At 45.9% G+C, this 20,960-nt stretch overlaps 1 long non-coding RNA gene across 1 annotated transcript in view; it reads right to left on the reverse strand.

Moving 5' to 3' along the window:
- LOC138267432 (uncharacterized) overlaps positions 1-20,960 on the reverse strand; it is a 275,076-nt gene that overhangs the window by 108,000 nt on the left and 146,116 nt on the right. Inside the window, exon 3 of the long non-coding RNA XR_011199801.1 lies at positions 16,224-16,276. This is a non-coding gene — a long non-coding RNA (uncharacterized lncRNA). The remainder of the gene's footprint in view (positions 1-16,223; positions 16,277-20,960) is intronic.

A 20,960-nucleotide genomic window follows, 5' to 3' on the forward strand; every position in this document is an offset into this window, starting at 1 on the left:
CACCAGAATACTGCCACAAACACAAATCCGCCAGCTCAAAGGTAAGTGGTAAAGTGTTGGTATGAACACCCACACCATCAACCCAACAAAACAACACCCTCCACATTATGGCCCACAAATCACAAAGGCGGACATTCAACGGTGGTAAGCCATTGGCGGTACACACAGGCGCATTCAGAATGGCCACCTAAAAACAATACACACAACATTGGCCAATACCAAAAACACACACCTGACACTAATACGCACGCCACACCCACCCACCCACAGCACTATAAAACACACACCCATATAAACCACAACCCTTTTCGAATGCAACAAATTGCCAAGAGACAGACACGCTAATCACAGACATAACTACACACACCCCTAACACCCAGCCATCCGTCATGCACCCCACACCCCACCACATCATTCAACACCCACTGCACAATACACACAACACCCATGTCCCCTCAAAGGGACACCCATTTTACTGATGAGGAGTTGCGGGTCATGGTTGTCAGGAATCCCCAAGGTGCCTCCTGAGTTAGCTGTCAGCATCCCCAGGCATTAGGGTTAAATCATATCTCTGTTCTTTGTTAAACCTTCATGTTTCTAAGTAAACAAAATGTGCTGTGTTACACAATTGGTTTTATCAATGCTTGTTTTACCAAAGCTTGTTTGCTAATGTGAGCAGGTGTAGACATGTGCTTCTAATTGGGTGTGGTGTGGACATGTGCTTCTAATTGGGTGTGGTGACTCATTCACATGTGGAAACTCAACTGCTTTCCTGATTGGCTATAAATAGCAGAGTGAAGCATGCCTCCCTGCTTGGCTTTGTTTTGCTTCTTGATCTCAGCATCTGATTTGGCAGTCCAGCCCCTGCTGGCATCCTCATATTCAGGACTTTTGAGGCAATTCTTTTCTTCGTTCCTGTACCAGCTGACACCAGGCATTCCTCTAGCACTCCGGAAAAGACTGCAGCTAAGTGACTAATATTCTCCAGGGAGTTTGTTCTTTGAGCGCCGCGCTTTCGTAGAACAGCTGGTGTATTTCAGACCTCGTATTTTGGCAGAGTGCTTATCTTAAAGAGACAAATGCAGAACATTATACATTATTATTGTAGTTACTTGCCTAAATGTGCTTCAGGAAATCTGCTTGAGCTCAAGTACTACAAAAAGTGACAGTGCAATTTTAAAAGGGCATTTACGTGACTTTTCTTTCTCTAATAGCATAACTCTTGGATTTAAATTGTGTCACTCATGCCTGTGTTTCAGGTTTGAGGAATTTGCTTTTGAAGGGTTTTTCACACACACAGTGAAACCAAACCAAACTGTGCCACCCTAATTGTTTAAAACCTGAGTGGACATTTGTATTACTTGTATTGTTTTTTTTTCCTTTTAGTTTAACCCTATGTATGCAGGAAAAGTATATGTGATATAATTAATGCCTTTGCTTGTCTTTCGTGTGCATGATAAGTGCAACCACAGTTCTAATTGTAGTGTGCAACAGAGAATCTCTGTGAAGCCAGCCCTAGTGTTGCAGTACTTATTGTTATGGTACTCAGTTTGGGTTTTTGGTAATGCAGTGTTAGTAATTGTGCCAACAGTTATTATTATCCGAGAAAAGTGCTGGAGCATCCCGGTGTTCTTCTACCGATCCTGTGCCCATATCAGAAAGAGAGATTCAGTTTCAAGGAAGTTGAGTGCACTGACTTTACTATCACTCTGTCAACAACAACCTGCCCCCGAAGATACAGGATGCCTGGCTGGACCAGCAAGATGTGGCAGTGTTTTGTCTCTTTCTCTTCCACTCCCCCTTTCCTTTTGGGACACCTGCCGGGGTTTCTGTGTCCACCAGGAACTGCCGAAAGGTGTTCGAGGAGGTTGGGGGGCATACCATCGCCCCTGCAGACATCCAGCTTTTCAGGTGAGTGTCCCGTCTCGACAATAGTGGAGGAAATAGTCAGGATAGAGCCACAGCTGTTTGGAGCACAGGTATGGCAAATATCCATTACAAGGGAGATGGAGCTATGGCGGAGAATTGTGGACTAGGTGAACTCCATGGGACAGCCTTCAAGAGCAAGGGACGTCATCAAGAAGAGGTGGAACGACCTACGGGGGAAGGTACGTTCCATGGCAGCAAGGCACCAACTCGCCATCCAGAGAACTGGAGGTGGACCCCCACCTCCTCCCTCACAGCTGACAGCATGGGAGGAGCAAATCTTGGCAATCCTGCATCCTGAGGGACTCACTGGAGTAGCCGGAGGAATGGACACTGGTGAGTCAATATGTATGACCTATCACCCCCCCATACCTGCCTGCCATCTCCACCCCTTCACCCTGACTCCCAACACTCTACTCCATCCCACACAGTACACCTAAACATATGACTAACCCCCAATGCCAAGCCCTGCATGCCATACCCACTGCATGGACAGCCCTCCCAGCCTTGCATGTACACCCACCACATATGTATGCACAGCATGGAGAACTAACAATCCCACAATCCATCACCATACACAAACAAAGGTGGCAGGGCAACAGGAACGATATAGGGGAAGCTAGAGATGTAGAATATGTCACAGACATGATGCATAATACATCACTTACATCCCCTCAGGTGCCCCAGCCAATCCCAGAGGCAAGGAGCTGCCACGTCTATCCAGTCCCCGAAAAAAAGATGCCCCCAATGATGACAGTAACTCTGGACATCTGGATCTTGATGAACTTCTTGGCCCATCAGGGACCACTGCTCAGTCGACCACCCCAGCCCACTACCAGTCCACCACAGAGCCTCCCCATCAGTATCCAACACAACAGCACCCACCCAACGTTCCCACACCTTTGTCCCCAGGACACGTCAATCAGCAGTGTGCCCACCTGTACAGGGACCCCAGCCCACACCTCACAGCCAAGACAATCAGGGTCCTGGTGTCGGTGGCAGTGGCAGTGGGCACACCATTCAGGGGACACAGGCAGAGGGTGACAGGGACACTGGGAGGACAGCTGTGCACCAGGGGGAGGACAGGCTCAGGGAACCGACTGTCCAGGAGGCACTTACTAATGTCCTGGGGGCCTACCAACAATCCCAGGACAAGATGAGCCAGATTCTTGACATCATGCAGGAGAACCAGCAGCTGAAGGAGGTACACCATCAGGAGAGCAGGAAAGATTTGCAGTCCCTCAACACCACCATGGTCTACATAGCATGGGTGCTGGCTGATATGGGCAACATAATGAGGGAATATACAGCAAACTAGCGGGCCCCTTCCACTAGCAAGTCAACTGAACAGCCCACCACATCTGCTGCAGCTAGTGGAAAGGAGGCCCTGCCACAGGACCCACAGGCCACCAGCACCCCTTCCCCTGCAAAAGGTGAACCACCCCACAAACGTTCCCTGCGACCCAGACAGATGCCAGAGACACTTGCCAAGACCAAGATCACCGCCAGGAAATGAGACCCTCCTGAATGTCCCCCTTGTGTCCCACTCTGTCACCTTGTCCATTTTTAACTGCCTTTGCTCCCCTTCCTATGGCCCCTTGGACAATGGACCTGTGCTAAAAACACACTGGACCAATGCCCTGGACTTACCTCTACCATCACCCCCATTCCATTGCACTATTCCATCTATAAATGTCACTACAATAAACACTCTTGAACACAACTTGAGTGATAGTGCTTTATGTGATGAAAATGTGCAATTATGCTAACAGTTACAGCTTGTGCAAATGAACTGAACTCTATGATAGCACACAAATGATGGGCTGTAGCTGTCTGTAGTCATCACATCAGTACAGAGTGGTTAAGACACCAACATCTGCAAAATGAGAAGGCATAGGTGACAGTCAGTTGAGATGCAAAGGAAGTGAATGTCATCCTGCTACAGCCACACTGAAAACATAAATAGTCAGAGGAATAGTCAGTTCCACTGTCTCACCAGTGTGTCATTGGAAGTACTGACGTATAACTGATGTTCTGTTGTCTATATCCTCATCCTCTGCCTCCTCATCCTTACTGTCCTCAGGGTCCACTGCTGTCACAGGGGCATTTCCAATCTCCTCCTCCTGCAGCTAAGACACATGTCCTATGAGAGCCAGGTTGTGCAACATGCAGCATACTACAACTATCTGGCATACCTTCTCAGGGAAGTAGCAGAGGGATCCACCTGTCAGGTGGAGGCATCTGAACCTGGCTTTCAGGAGGCCAAAGGTATGTTCTATGATGTGCCTGGTTCGCCCATGTGCATCATTATACCAATTCTCAGCCCCTGTCCTGGCATTCCTCACAGGGGTCAGGAGCCACGATAGGTTTAGGTAGCCAGAGCCACATGCAAGTATTGAGGGACAAACATTAGCCTTACACAATGGTATGAGGGATGACTCTTGAAAGCATACACTGGCATACATTGGGTGGGACTCTGGCTCACCTATTAGTCACACCCTGTGCCACTGTAGTTGTGCCAACACATTTGGGATGCTTCTTTCCTCAGGACGAAGGCGTCATGCACCGACCCAGAATACTAGGCAGTGAAGTGGGAGATGTACTGGTCTACCAGGCACACCATCTGTAAATTGGGTGGGTGGAAACTCTTCCGATTCCTGATCACCTGTTCATTGTAACGGGGGTGAGGGTAGGGGTGGAGAAGACAAACGGAATATGTGTTCCATCAATCGCCCCAATAATATTTGGTATATGTCCCATTGCATAGAATCCAGCCTTCACAGTGGCTAAATCTTCAACTTGGGGGAAAGCGATGTAGCTGCACATGTGTTTGACCAAGGCAGACAAAACCCTTGCCAGCACGATTGAGAAAATTGGCTGTGACATTCCTGCTGCCTAGCCCATTGTCACTTGAAAAGAACCAGGAAATTAAGCACAGATAGAACCTGCACAAGAGGGGGGATCCCAGTGGGATGACAGATGGCTGATATCAGATCAGGCTCCAATTGTGAACACAGCTCTGTGATTGTGGCCCTGTCAAGTCTATAGGTGAATATAATGTGCCTGTCCTCCAGTGCAGCCAAGTCCACAACGGGTCTGTACGTGGGGTCCTGTCTCCTCCTCCTATTCCTCGACAGTGGTAGGCATCTAAGGGACACAAGAGTGAGTAGGGTGTCACGAATGTAACAATGGAACCACCACCTCAGTGTACATAGAGCATGTATGTAATAAGACAATGTAAATGGCAATGTATGTGCAATTTACAGCAATGACGCAGTTACTAATTTCTGAATGTTGTCCACCCCCATAAAATGGCAACTGCCTGTCCTGTAAGTATAAACAGGTGGAAGTGAGGTAACTCTGCCAGCGTTGGGCATCATGGTGGAAGGCAATCTTGCACCGCCGTGCTATTCCTCATTGGCTGAAATGGAGCTCTATGGAGTACAATGTCCAATGGGGATCACCCGCAGCAGTGATGGTGTACACCGCTGCAGACTTGACCGCTATTTTCTGTCTAAAACCTTACTTGATTCCTGACTTTCCACAGGACAACACCTCCACTGCACGTGCTGCTGTGACCTGTGTCTGGATCCTGCCATGGCCCATGTGACCAGGGAAAGGGCCCCTGCCTTCTCTTCAGAGGAGTTAAAGCGTCTGATGGATGGGTTCCCACCACTGTATGGTCAGCTGTATAGGCCTCAAGACCAACAGATGAATACACCATGGGCACGATGGATGTGACAAGGTTGCATGGAGATGTGTGTGCTAGCAGCGTGTCATTTGGGTGTGGGGTATGTCTAGTGGTAGTGTACATGCAGGGCTCCGGGTGATGTGAGCCGATGGAAATGGCATTTGTTGGCCATATGTGTGACAGGCTGAATTGTATGGTTAATGGTGTCCTCCTGTATTACCTCTGCAGGTCAGTGCCCATCAGAAGAAGGGATTGTGGTGTGCCATTGCCAAGGATGTGCGGACCCTCGGGTCTATAGCAGGTGGAGCACCCACTGTAGGAAAAAGTGGAAAACCTGAGATGCTGGGCCTGGAAGACCACGGAGGCCCAGCTGTGGATGGCCTCCCAACGAGGGTGGGGTGCTCGTCGGAACCTGACCCCTCTGATGGCCCGCATACTGGCAGTGGCCGACCCAGAGCTGGATGGGGGCTTGAGGGTAGCACAGCAGCCACAAGAGGGTGAGTACAGTGGGCATGACAACAATTATTGTTAGGTGGCATGGGTTCCGGTGGTGGGTTTCAGTTGGTGGGTGCCCCTAAATGCCACCTCAGCCATTGCTGCATGATCCAGCTCAAGGTAAATGGGTGCATAGCAAAATCTAGTAACCTAGCTAGGTTGCATTCCATGTCAGACGGGGCTTAGTGGGTCCCAGGAGGGTTGAAGCTGGCTGTAGTTGGCTCTCATCTTGCTGTGGAACCTAGCCAATGGGATGACAGTGCGATACATAGTGCTCAATCCTGATCCCTTTGTGTGATGGTAATGTGTATGCCAACTGTGGTGTTGGTGCTGTAATTGACCCAGTGCTCCCTTTCTCTCCCCACCCTCTATTTTCTTCTGTCATCCTGTGCATGTGTGCATTAGCATCATCTGGCAGATGAGCAGGGGCACCGACGACTGGGGGAGCTGCATCCCACAGGACTTAGGAGGCAGAGTCCAGCGACACTGAGGGGACCAGTGGGACGGAGGGCGAGAAGAGCACCATGGTGGAGACAGGAGGGGACAACACTGACTCTGATTCCTCCTCTGATGGGAGCTCCCTGATGGTGATGAACACCTCTGGAACCATCCCAGCTACAGGTACAGCCGCCACCCCCGTACCAGCACTGCCCTCCCAGTAGCCCACACCGAGTTGCCTGTGCCCGCTCACCCAGGAGGGTGGGCATCTCTTTCGCCCCAGACACCCCAGCCCTGCCCCAATGAGCCCTGCTGCCCTCAGTAAGGAGGCTATTGACCACCTGAGATCCATCTATGTAGGGCAGTCAACCATTGTGAATGCCATCCAGGGGCTGGCATCCTAGATGCAGCAATGTAATGCATACCTAGAGGACATCCACAGTGGGTTAGCGGCCATACAGAGATCGTTTCAGACTCTGGCCTCCACTCTGATGGCAGCCAGTGTCCCTGTTCCTCCCATCCCCCCTCCAACTACCACTTCCCAGTCTCCTCAACCCAAACCCATCCCAGGCACAGATACAGACAAGCATGCACACAAAACATAACAGAAGAGTAGCACAGTCAAACACAGGCAGCACACTTCAGGCCACAAGCACTCACACAAACAACAGACAGTTGCACACACAACCACATCCACTGCCTCCACTGTCTCCCCCCTCCTCCTTCCTCACAGTCACATCTACTCTCACACCTGGATGCACTGTGTAACAGCCACCACCACCATCACCATACCAAGCATCACACATACCTCACTTGCAGTCACCTCCACAACATCCATCCATGAGCCCCCTTTGTCTTCTCCCACCCTGTCTGCCCCCCCTCTTAAGGGACACAAATGCACACACTCAGACACCCAACAGTCATCCACCTCACACATGCACACTGTCCATGCACCTGCACCCAAGTCCAGCAGACATACACCTCCGATGCCACTCCCTCAACCTCCACTATGATCCCTCCTCACACATCCTGCGCCAACGTCCCTAAGAAGCTTTTCCTTGTCCAACTTGACCTCTTCCCTTCCCCTCCACCCCCGTCTGCCCGTAAGAGGAGGGTCCTAACAACGCAGCACAACACCTCAGCCAAACAGTCTGCCACTGCTCCCATCAAATCATCAGCAGCTGGCACAAAGGGGCCCCAGAGTGTGACACCTGCCACTTCTACTGAGAGCACACCTCCGGCTCAGAAAGGGAGGACAAGGGTGGTGAAAAGCAAGGGACAGGAGATGGGTACAGTGAAGGCAACTCTTAGTCCTGGAGGCAAAGACAAAAGTGACATGTCAAAGGCCAAGGGAACCCGTCACAAGAGGAGACACATGGATCCCTCTCCACCACCAAAGATTACCAAATATTCCCCTCCACCAGCAAAGAAAGGGAAGGCTCCCACTCAACCACCAATCAAAGGAAAGGTTCCCACTCAACCACCAATGAAAGGGAAGGTTCCCACTCAACCACCAATGAAAGGCAAGCGGGCCACTCAACCACCAATTAAAGGCAAGAGGCCCACTCCACCAGCAGTGGGCAAGGAGCCCCCACCTCCAGCTGAGGCACAGGAGCTCCCACCTCCAGCACAGGCACAGCAGCCCCCACCTCCAGCACAGGCACATGAGCCCCCACCTCCAGCACAAGCACAGAAGCCCTCACCTCCAACTGAGGCACTGGAGCACCCACCTCCAGCACAGGCACAGCAGCCCTCTCCTCCAGCTGAAGCACAGGAGCCCCCACCTCCAGCTGAGGCACAGAAGCCCCCACCTCCAGCAAAGGGCATGTAGGCCGACATCCAGGGACTGTTGCACAAGGAGCCCCCTCCAGAACCAGTGGGCAAGTTCCCCACTTCAGAGACTGTGGCCTTGCACTCCCCAACAAAGACAAATGGGCATGGAGCCCCCTCCAGAAGCAGTAGGCAAGTTCCCCACTGGAGAGACTGTGGCCTTACACTCACCCACAAAGACACATGGGCATGGAGCCCCTCCAGAACCAGTGGACACGTTTCACACTTGAGCTGAGGTGCCCCCCCCCTTCCACCTGAGGTGCCTGCCCGTTTCCAACATGATGCCCCTGAACAGTGGATTCCGGATTGTGTCAGGAGTCAAATTGGGCCTTGGATTGTGCCCTGTGGCCATGTGGCCCTTTTGTACTTTGTACTGGCCATTGGCCCATTCTGGACATTGCCGCCTGCATTTGTATGCGAATGGACAATATGGTGGCTGTTGGCATAAAATTTCTGTGTTAGTTGATAATCATTGTGGTCCATGTTTCATTTTAACGGGTGTCCTGTGACATTGGTTTAACTCTGCAGCTGGTTCTGTGTATGGTGTGTGTGTGAATGGTGTGTGTTGTGCGTGTGTGTCACTCTCCTTTTCTTCCCTCCCTTCCTTGTGTGCCAGGTGGTTGTACTCACCGTCATCATCTTCATCGGCGTTGGTGTCCCCGGAGGGCCATGGCATAGAAGAGCATCGGGAAGACTTGAAGTTCCGGTTCAATGGTGGCGGTGGAGCCCTCTGTGTACTTGTTGGTGAGTCTTTCGTTTTCTGTGTTCTGTTTCTGCCAGGCTTTTGATGGCATTGGTACCTTCCCGGAAATCCTGGTGGTTTGCTATGTCATAATATGGTGGGCGGTACCTTGTCTTCTGCCTGGCTGTTGATGGCTACCACCGTGGTCAGTGGTGTTAACGCCCTGACGGTTTGTGTGGTACATTGGCTGTCTATGGGTGCGATCACCGCAATGGTCATAATTTGGCAATAATTACCGCCAGCCTGTTGGCGGTATTACCGCAACTTTAACAGTCACCGCCAATGTCATAATGACCACCATAATTCTTAGTAAGTACAAGCACGAGCAGAATCAAACTTTGGACACCTGTCATACAAGAACATCTAATAGCATCATTGTACCCCAAAATTGTTTATAAAAACAGTCCCAGCAGTTACCAAAGTGCTCACTCCATGATCCTCAAAAAAAAGTTACCTTGTATATAGTACCTTCTATTAGAACATTTTGCATGAAAAAGGAAGATAAGAACAAATTTAGACCCATTGATAAAGAAACTGAGCAAGAGGAGATGGAATGATACTCCTAGAAGTGCGAAGAAAACAGCATGGAACACCCCTAAGAAAGAACAAACTACTGATAAGAAAAAAAAAACATGTTGGTTACAACATTCATCCTCAGCCGGAATGACGTCAAAATATTAACAACAAGTATTAGCACACTTTAGAAAGTGTGTATTGTCCTTGGAGAAAACTAAAGTTTCCCTAAAAAGAATAGAAATTTATAAGAAGAACTTATAAGGGCATACATTCCTACAACCCAACAGAAATGTTCCTTTTAGCAATGGACACCATTGATGTGCTTGCTACTGCAGTGTGTCAGCAAACTATAAGTGGGGACACATACACCATGAAGAAATTAATGAAGATTTTTCAGTACACATTCACAAATTGTCACACACAGAATAAAATCTGTCTACTTACCTTCCTTAATAAGGTCATTTGATGCACAACAAGGGGATGTTCAACAGCCAAGAACACCATGGCTAATCAAGTGGTTTCTTGACCAGTGTTCACATTCAGTGCAGCTGTGTGTGACTTGCAGGCCCTTATTTAATGAAGATTGCACTGGTACTGTGTACCATAACACAATTTAGCACTGCACCAAGGCTTTTAAATCATTAGTAAAATTACTTTGAGTCTGATTACCAACGGAAAACTACCCATTTATGTAAGTTGACACTTTTTCAGTATTCGCAAAACTGCATTTTAATATTAAATTTACAAGTGTGGAAACTTTGCAGTAGGGGCTGAGAACTCTGCACATAAAAAGATAGACCTGCCCAAGATTTGCATAATGGCTGCCAAAATCTCAAGTAAATGGAGATATTGGAAGGACTATTGCTCAAGAACCTTTAAGCCTACTAAGCACAACTATTAAGACATAAAAAAAGAGACTCTTACTTACTCATGGGACAGTGAGAAGTTCCAACAGTTCACCTGGGGATGGAATTTCATTCCCCAGACTGATCACGAGCCATTGGAACATATTCATTTGGTGGGATAAGCAAATGAAGTGTTCTTCAAACTTGATGAGGTTATTGGAATATATTAATGAGGTACAAATATATGTACGCTATGAGTGGACCAAAATTGCTAGTCCTGATTACCTATCCAGGTTGCCTTTACAAGTTGAGGATTTTATAGAACATAATGAGTGAGGTTTTTGCATATTGGCAAGCACTGATGTTGGGGATTATACCAGCAAGAATGTTTGTAAAGCTGGCTGATGATGTAATATTGTTGAAGTTGCTAAATTTGTGAAGCTGGGTTGGCTGAGGGAAAATTCTCTCACAGCAACATTGCAGACTTTTAGTAAAATCAATGATGCCATTTCACTAGATGATGGTATGCTGTGTAGGGACACGAAAAATAAAATAATGAACCCCACACACTGGGAAAAAATCTCAAGGTGTGGGGGCCATTAGTTTTTTGTTTTTCAAAAACAAACTCCTGCTGCTGATGGTACTGTTTTGCTACACTGACAAGAACTGCAGGGCTGTTGAGAACTCTAAATTTTGTTGTCTGAAGTACCTCAGAATGGCAGAGGTATTGCCCTCTTCCCACCTGACAAAGTAAACCATGTCTGTCAAACTATAAATCAAGACCTTAGACAAACCTTTTGGTGGCCGGCCACGAACACGGAAGCAGACTTACTAGTGCTGAGTTATAATGTATGTAGTGAGGGCAATAAATCGCTCAGGGTGCATGAAGCAACTTTGAAGTCTATGAACTGTTCTAGTACTGCTTGGCTGCTTGGTAGACATTGGGCATGGACTTTATGGTGCACTTCAGTAAGTTAATTAAAGAATTCTGCTACCTCATTTCTGTTACTGATCACTGTTCTAAGTGGTTTGAAGGTAGATTTAAAGGGACATCTGCAACAGACATTGTAGTATAATTCCTTGAGGATGTATTTACTAAAAGGGGTTTCACAGCTGTACTTGTGACTGATAATGCTGTTTGAGGTTCAATTTACCTCAGCTAGTGTGAGAACGTTTTTGAACAGTACTGCCATTAAACCCAATAGAACATCCTTACATTATCCTGTAGGTCATGAGAGTGCACAAGTCAATCAAAAACAGGTTGTGAGTACAGTGGTGTGTCCTCGATGCACCACATACTTTGAATCGTTTTCCAATTGCTGAAGTGATTGGTGGCAGCACATTTGTTGTTCCTCATCGCAGGATGCACAACATGGTGAATTTTTGCCTGGTGACATTTTTTATTCTTACCAATCGCAGAAGAAGAAGAAATGTGTTAACCGGAGACTATGTGGCTACGCACTTAAGAGGGATGATGTGTAGTGATGTCACACAATGTATGTTGAGAGCCTCTGGTGCTATGTGCTGTGTGTTCCATGAAGTTATTATAAATGAACGAATGATGACAGTTGAAGCAGTTGTGTGACGCATTCCTCTGGCAGCCACATCATCTTTGTGAAATATACATTTATTAATTCTGTCCTTATTTGTAGGAAGTTGGCTCTGTATATACTATCTCAAAGTGAGAGATAGTGTGCACAGAGTCCAAGGGTTCCCCTTAGAGGTTGATAGTGGCAAAATTAGATAATTCTAATGCTCTATTTTGTGGTAGTGTGGTTGAGCAGTAGGCTTATCAAAGGGTAGTGTTAAGCATTTGTTGTACACACACAGGCAATAAATGAAGAACACACACTCAAATACTTAAATCCAGGCCAATAGTTTTTATATAGAAAATGTATTTTCTTAATTTATTTTAGAACCACAAGATTCAAGATTTGAATTAAATACATAAAATGCAAGGTACTCCATATAGGTAAGTAAGGAACTTTGAATTAGAGCAGTAACATACACAGTATTAGTTAAAATGGCAATAAGCTATTTTAAAAGTGGACACAGTGCGAAAATCAACAATTCCTGGGGAGGTAAGTATTGGTTAATTTTTCAGGTAAGTAAGGCACGTACAAGTTCAGTTTCCTGGGCATAGGCAGCCCACCACTGGAGGTTCACGGCAAACCCAAAGTCACTGCACCAGCAACACAGGGCCGGTCAGGTTGAGAGGTCAAAGGAGGGCCCAAAACACATAGGCCCCTATGGAAAACAGGGGTGCTCCGGTTCCAGTCTGCCAACAGGTAAGTATCTGCGTCTTCGAAGGGTAGACTGGAGGGGGTTGTACAGCACTAGGGGGGACACAAACAGGCACACAAAACACACTCTCAGTGGCACAGGGGCGGCCGGGTGCAGTGTGCTTAGCAGGCATCGGGTTTTCAATAGAAGTCAATGGAGGGGCCCGGGGGTCACTCTAGCGGTACAAGCAGGGCACAGAGGGGCTTCTCGGGCCAGCCACTGACTGGGCTAGGCAGAGAGTCGCCTGATGGTCACTCCTGCACTGTAGTTCGGTTCCTTTCGGTCCTGGGGCTGCGGGTGCAGTGCTTGGTCCAGGTGTAGGGTTCTTTGTCCCAGGCAGTTGCGGTCACGGGGAGCCTCTGGATTCTCTCTGCATGCGTCGCTGTGGAGGTGCAGGGGGGTCGTCTCAGGTTACTCACGAGGTCGCAGTCGCCTGGGAGTCCTCTCTGCAGTGTTGGTTGTCTGGAGCTCGAGCCAGGGGCGTCGGGTGCAGAGTGTGAAGTCTCACACTTCCGGCGGGAAGAGTGAGTTCTTTGGAAGTTGTTAAAAAGTTGCAAAGTTGTTGCTGTTTTTCAACAGTGCTGCTGTTCTCAGGAGTTTCTTGGTCCTTCGGTTCAGGGCAGTCCTCTGAGGCTTTCAAGGTCGCTGGTACCTGTCGGATGCGTCGCTGTGCAGGTTGTTTGAGTCTGGAGACAAGCCGGTAGGGCTGGGGCCAAGTCAGTTGTCGTCTCCGTCATCTTTGCAGGGCTTTCAGGTCAGCAGTCCGTCTTCTTATTGTAGGTTGCAGGAATCTGATCTCCTGGGTTCTGGGTTGCCCCTAAATACTAGATTTAGAGGTGTTTAGGTCAGGAGGGCAGTAGCCAATGGCTACTGTCCTGGAGGGTGGCTGCACCCTCTTTGTGCCTCCTCCCTGAGGGGAGGGGGGCACATCCCTAATCCTATTGGGGGAATCTTCCAAACTCAAGATGGAGGGTTTCTCAAGACAGGGGTCACCTCAGCTCAGGGCACCTTAGGGGCAGTCCTGACTGGTGGGCAACTCCTCCTTGTTTTTCTCATTATCCTCTCCTGCCTTGCTGCCAAAAGTGGGGGCGGTGGCCGGAGGGGCGGGCATCTCCACTAGCTGGGATGCCCTGGGGTGCTGTAGCAAAAGGCATGAGCCTTTGAGGCTCACTGCCAGGTGTTACAGTTCCTGCAGGGGGAGGTGAGAAGCAGGCTTTGTTTCTGTCCTCAGAAAGCACAAAGGCTCTCACCCCAGGGGGCAGAAACTCATCTCAGTAGCAGGCTGGCACTGACCATTGGGTAAATTACAGGAGGCATCTTCTAATATGCCCTCTGTGTGCATTTTGTAATAAATCCAACATTGGCACAGTGTGGGTTTATTATTCTGAGAAGTTTGATACCAAACTTCCCAGTATTCAGTGTAGCCATTATGGAGCGGTGGAGTTTGTTTTGACAAACTCTCAGACCATATACTTAATATGGCCACACTGTACTTACAATGTCTAAGAATGGACTTAGACACTGTAGGTGCATATTGCTCCTGCAGCTATGCCCTCACCTGTGGTATAGGGCACCCTGCCTTAGGGCTGTAAGGCCTGCTAGAGAGGTGACTTACCCATGCCACAGGCAGTATTTTGTGGGAATGGCATCCTGAGGGGGATGCCATGTCGACTTTGCCTTTTTCTCCTCACCAACACACACAATCTGCTATGGCAGTGTGCATATGTTAGGTGAGGGGTCCCTTGGACTCTGTGCAGCCCTTAGGGACCTTCCCTGGTCACAGGGCCCCCTGGTAACACTGGTACCTTTTACAAGGGACTTATCTGTGTGCCAGGGATGTGTCAATTGTGGAACAATGGTACATTTTTAGTGAAAGAACACTGGTGCTGGGGCCTGGTTAGCAGGCTCACAGCACACTTCTCAGTCAAGCCAGCATCAATACCAGGCAAAAAGTGGGGGGTAACTGAAACAGGGGCCCATTTTCCTACATTATTTCAGCTATCCTCCCCACCAATGACAAGAGCAAATTAGCTCACAGCAAATTGAGAGTAAGCCCTGCAAACCTTCCAATGTGAGAATTGACGGTTTCTGTGTCACTTTGTGTAATCACTATGCTCAGATATTTCAAGCTTTTTACCATAGCTCCAGGTCAGAAAGTTCAGACTTTTTCCAGTGTATCTCCTGCCTCTGGGAAACACCTTTGATTTAGATCAGTTTGCGTAAGTGCCAGACATGTTGATGTTCTCATCCAACACATCCAACATAAGAGGGACTGCCATAACTGGACCCGTCAGCTACACAAGTGTTATCAGTGGCATAAAGCACTAATGTGCACAATGTTTCTTTCCTTACACTCCAGTTTGCCATCTCCCTTCGCTAATAACAAGATAAGGCCTTGATTGCCAATCCAAAAACAGTTGGGACAAAGAACCCCCCTTCCAACCTCCACTCTACTCCACTTCCATAATATGTGAAATCACTATCCCTGTCCAGACACCTTTATCTAGCTCATAAAATATATAAAGTATGGGACTCTAGCACATGAAATTAAAATTAAGGAATCAGCATCATTCTTCTTTTTTTATGTGAAGGGGGCCCACTACATATTCCCCACATTTCCATAAAAAGTTGTACATGGCCAAGTCGACACAGGTTTGACACAGTACCTCTTTGGGGAACAAAGCCAGATTAGTAGTGAGGTACCAATTCTGATACCACATTATTCAACCAGATGTATCTTCACTCAAAATTTTAACATCCATATTTATCATGCATTATGGCCTCTCTGACCCTACATTTTTGTGGTCATTATCTGGTTTAAGACTCATCACTAAGCCAGCCTCCCTCACAGATTCAAGCAGCAGCAGTTCTCCAAAGTCCCTGTGAGAACGTATGGAACCTTCCGGGAACCCCAATTACTCCTTAGTCAAAATTACATCTAGTTCTTCTCAAAAGGCAGCCAGTACTTTTGTCATGCAATCATCTAAATGAATCTGCAGTAGGGGCCAACAGGTTTGAATTCAAATGTATTGGCTTGTCTGGTCTACTCCACCATTGCCACTTAAGAAGACTGGGACCCAAAATGTCAATCTCTCTCATGTTATTGTCTCTTTTCTAAGAACCCCCTTGTCATGAAACATGGCTCCTGCTTTTTCTCTTATCCACTCTTAGCCCCGGATGCTGGGACATACCCGCCAAGATGAGGCAAGTGCTCTCTTACCAACCTGCATTGTGTCCCTGGTCTACTAGAACCTAGTCTGCAATACTGCAACAGAATTTCGGGATCGTGCCAGAGGAAGCAGCTATCAAGGGTATAGTATTTTTTTTACCACATTATTTCTTATTTAACCACACCCATGGCGTGGTCCTGTGCTTGGCTTTCCTCCCGCTTGAGATAGGAAGCTGTTGATTCTGCACTGCTATCGAGAATCATCAAAGGGCAAGAATACTCGCTTACATGTTGTTTCTGTGGTTTCTGCTTCCGAGTCAGTAAAACCCCGATACTAGTATCTACAAGAATAAAGATAAATAAAGAAATGTTAATGATTTAACAAGGCAATGTGCAAATTGCACATAGCAATCAAACATTACAGATTTTTTTAAATAAATTATTTTATTTCCAGCAGCAGATAAATACGTTCATAAAAACAATACATCTTGCACTAGCTTAAAAGAAGATGAATTCATGATGTGGACAAATTACATAACCTACTAAATATCCAAAGCTAACAATCAAATAGACAGTTTTCCAATTTCAATGAAGTACATTCTAAAGCGAAATCCACTTATCCTGCGCTCCTAAAGTGCAATACATTAAATACGTTTTACAAAAAAAAAACATACTTCCTATCCTTCCCATTCATTTTACTTGAAAACACTCTCTGACACGTATAATATTAATCATTGAAATACATTGTTACTTTTAGTTGTGAAATAAAAGGCATGCTTCCAGATAAAAAAAAAAACTTTATTCCCTCCCCATCTACTTTGCGTACAGATAGTCTGTGGAATATACATTATTTATCTTTTCAATCCATGACGGGGAGTTTTGGTAGTTCACCCGATTTCAAAAGAGCAGTTATTACTAAACGTGCTAGTATCATTGTTATAAACCACCAACTGGGTAACTGAGCTGTGCTGATTCCTAAATGCTTGTATCAACCCAGGAGAAATGTATTCAGGTCTATAGCATAATCCACCTGGGGGGGAGGGAGCCCACATGCACCTCAAAACACTTTTAGGCGATCACATCCCCAAAATACGCGGATTCAACTACCAGATTCCAAACATCTGGGACATTGCTGTGGAACGCTGGAATTCCATGTATCCATTAATAGAGGAGTATAGTACACCATCCACTGAGCATAAAGTTGCATTCTTTGAATAGTAAGGCCCCACAGCGTTCTGGAACTGAGATGGTAAGCTTCCAAACACTCCTCTTGAGATAAATTTACGTTGTTTTCTTTTACACATTTCTTTTGAATAGCTTGAAGCTGATCTTTATAATTGTTTCCTTCAAACTACAGCTAATATACCCAATTGAATAAAATAAAACATGTACTAATGCCCTAGTTGATTTAATTTGCAGTGGTTGATGTTTGTGGAGTAGAGAGGCAATCTGTAAATAAGCCAAATAATTTTAGATCGAAGCTGCAGGGACCATAGCTTGCACCACTTCTGAAGTGCTCAGAACATCATTTATCAACCAATCTTCAACTTTCCCTAAGTTGTACTTCTCCCATCTAGACGCTTCTTTTCTCAATTCATCGGGGCACAAACGTTTAATACGGGTTTCTGCGTGAATATTTGGAACCTGAAACCGTTGAAACATTTGTTTCTGTTTAGATTTGAATGATTCAAGAGTACTGTATCTTATCACTTTTGGATTCTTAACTGTGGGAAGTGTAGGATCTGGGTGGGGAAAAATTCCTTCACACATAGCCACTAGACACAAAGTTTGAAATCTCCTGCAAATATAACAATTGTAGTACCAATGTGGAAGGGATAACCCTCCTTCCTGAGCAGGCAAAATCAAATTCCTAAAACATATTCTAGGGTTGTACTTATTCCAAATAAAAGTACTGATAAGTGCTTTTAGAGTTTGAAAAGAATTATTATGTAACACGCATGGACTCTATGTAAAAAATAAATTTAAAAGAGGCAAGATCTGCATTTTTACCAATGCTACTTTCCCAATAATAGAAGTATCTCCGTTTTAGATATGTTCATCCAATACCCAGGTAGCTGTGAGAACCTTTTAAGTATTTCAAACAAATCATAAAACACCGTCTTCCCAGGTGAGAAGAATAGCCAAATCATCTGCATAAAGTTTAAGTTTTGATGCTCCCAGGGTCGCTTCCATCACACTGCCACTCTCTCTCGAAAGGCAGGCAAGGGGCTCAATTAACAAGGCAAAAAGAGATGTTGAAAGAAGACACCTCTCCCTTGTACCTCTGGTGATCTAAATGGGGCCCAAGATTCTACTTTCAAAGTTACTGCTGCAGACGAACCCTCATAAATTGAAGCTATACACTTTGTGAGCTGATTTAGAAATCCTGTTGCTTCCATCACTTTAAATAAATACTTCCAGCTCTCGAGATCAAAAGCTTTTTCTACATAAATGAACAGAATTGTGGCTGGTATCTTTCTTTGAGTGAAATAGTAAATCACTTCAACTGAATAATTGGATATTGTAATACAATTGGCTTCCTTGAAAATGCCAGTCTGATCTGTACCAGTCAGTGGCAGATTGACCTCTGCTTCTCTTAATACTAAGATTATCATAAAATATTATAGTCTACATTCAGCAACATAATAGGATGTAAATAATGTATGTAAATCTTTTTTTTTTAAAGCAGGTGATGACCCCCTCCCCCAGGAAATGAAGGGGAAACAGCACCTCCAGCCAATACATTATTAAATATATCCACCCTAACGGTTCTCAATTCCTGAAGTAACATTTAGTATCATTCTGATTGAAACCCATCCTCGCCCACAGCCTTGCATCTAAGCAATGCTTTGACCACTCCCTCAAATTCATGTAGATTTATAGGACTAAGAAGATTTTGTGTGGCTTTGCTTGTCAACTTTGGGAGCCCACTTCTAGCCAGGAAGTTTATAATTGTTTTCCAAGAGCTGCTCTGATGTAAAAATATTCACAAAGTGCTATTAAAATACTTCTTCTATTTGAAGTGCTTCATTCAGCAGAGTGTCCTTAGACTGATCCCTGATTTTTTCACCAATATTTTTTAATTGTCATATTCTGGACCTCCAGGCTAACAGTTGCCTGCTTATCTCCCCGCTTCATATAGCTGTTGCCCAAATGTCTACTGTTAAGAATCTGCTTCACGTTCAGAAATCGCTGCAGCTCTTGTTTAGCTGTCTATCTTGCCACATGTTAATGTGAGCGATCTACCTGAGAGAGCTTTAATTCATCCTGGACAAAGGTCTCCATTAATTTCCTGGGTTTCTTGTTCCTCAATCTATCAGAATTAGCTGGGAAAGCGGTTATCTCTCCCTGTATAGTTGAATTAAATGCTTTTCAAATATTTACTATAGAAGAAGATGAACAGCCTTTTTCGCCTCTTCATCTGTTTGATGAAGGACGCTTTCCGCATGCCAAGCTCTATTTGAGAACCAACTATAAGTCTCATCCGGCTTATCAGAGAGGGCCACATCTAAACTAATTGCTGCATGATCAGATAGAGAATTTAGGATAATTGAGGAGGTAATGTACATAATATCTTGTGTAATAAGAAAAAATATATATTTTCTTGAGGCAGAACAATAGTGAGAAGAAAATAAAGTATATCACCTACACAATGGATTGGCAGCAGGCCAGGGATCTATGAAACTGTGCTCCTCCTTAATCTTAAGCATTTCTCTGGCAACCTTAGGTTAAGTTGTGGGACCAGTCATTTGCTTATATCTGTTACTTGAACAAAATTAAAGTCTCCACTTATAGTTATTCTTCTAGGGTGGTCCACCAACTGAAGCGATAAAATCGTATAGTGGCCAAGGATCATCCTGAGTTGACCCATAAAATGAAACTAATGACTACCTAACCCAGTTCATTTGGACCTCTGCCACGACTCATCTTCCTGACTGGTTAAACACCACCTTCTCTATTCTGCCCACAAACTTTCTGCCAGCTGAAATTGCCACTCCCATAACAGCTGCTGATAAGAAGGAATTGAAAAGGGTCCCAGTTTATTGATTGTATCTTTGACTTCTTTATGTGGGTCTCCTGTATTGAGGAAATGTTACATTCTGCTCCACAGGCCAGTCAATAGCTGTTCTACACTTCCGTGGATTGTTTATCCAATTTACATTCACGGACACAACCTTACAATTCAGAACAAGTACAGGTTCAAATAGACTCTTTGAAGGAAGCAAAGTTTGTGCACACCTCAGAAAATGTACATGATCCATGCGTTTTACTTGGTTGGGCTAAATTAACAGAAACCTTCAGGAAACCATTTTGTTCCCCCCTAAGTGATTGCCGGAGTCCCTCTCTGGAGTTGCCTTACACCTTCACCATTCCCCTCCCCAGCTTCCCTTGAAACAAAATGGGGACATTTATTATGTCAGCATCCACCAAGGAGACTGGGGGTATTGAAGGAATGGGGTCGCTATCAGTGAGTAACAATACACCAATAATGAACTCCCAGTTGGGTCAAAATACTGAGAGTACTGTAAAGCTGGCCCTGGGAAACCAAATTCTGGAAATATTAACAACATGGAAATACAGGAAAGTCGAGACGGAGCTGGCAGAGACATTAAGCCTGAAAAAGTAGATCACAAGGAGGTTACTACTTACATGGATAGGTTTAGTTCCTTGTGGGTAGGGGCCAGTGGGTCCAGCAAACTCTATGTGAGGGGTGAAGTTGCACTCTCTTCAACAGTACTGAATCTGGGTTACTCTCATGTGAACTTTGAAGCTTGGCGAAAGTTTCCCCAATCTTCAGGATGGCAAATAAAGCAGCCATAAATACAGAGTCAGCTTGTTACTGAAGCGATGCAAAGGTGAACAGAGTGAGGTAAGAGGAGCTCAGTTGGGATCCAAACAAAGCGTTCTGGGATCGAACCCAGTACATTTAAACCATCAGAATTATATGAATCAGCCTGACTGTGCACTAAATCCAGAATGGAACATTAACAAACATACCCCAGTGAGATGAATATTGCAGGTACG

The sequence above is a fragment of the Pleurodeles waltl genome, chromosome 2_1 (assembly GCF_031143425.1).
Source record: "Pleurodeles waltl isolate 20211129_DDA chromosome 2_1, aPleWal1.hap1.20221129, whole genome shotgun sequence".
Classification (NCBI taxonomy): Eukaryota; Metazoa; Chordata; class Amphibia; order Caudata; family Salamandridae; genus Pleurodeles; species Pleurodeles waltl.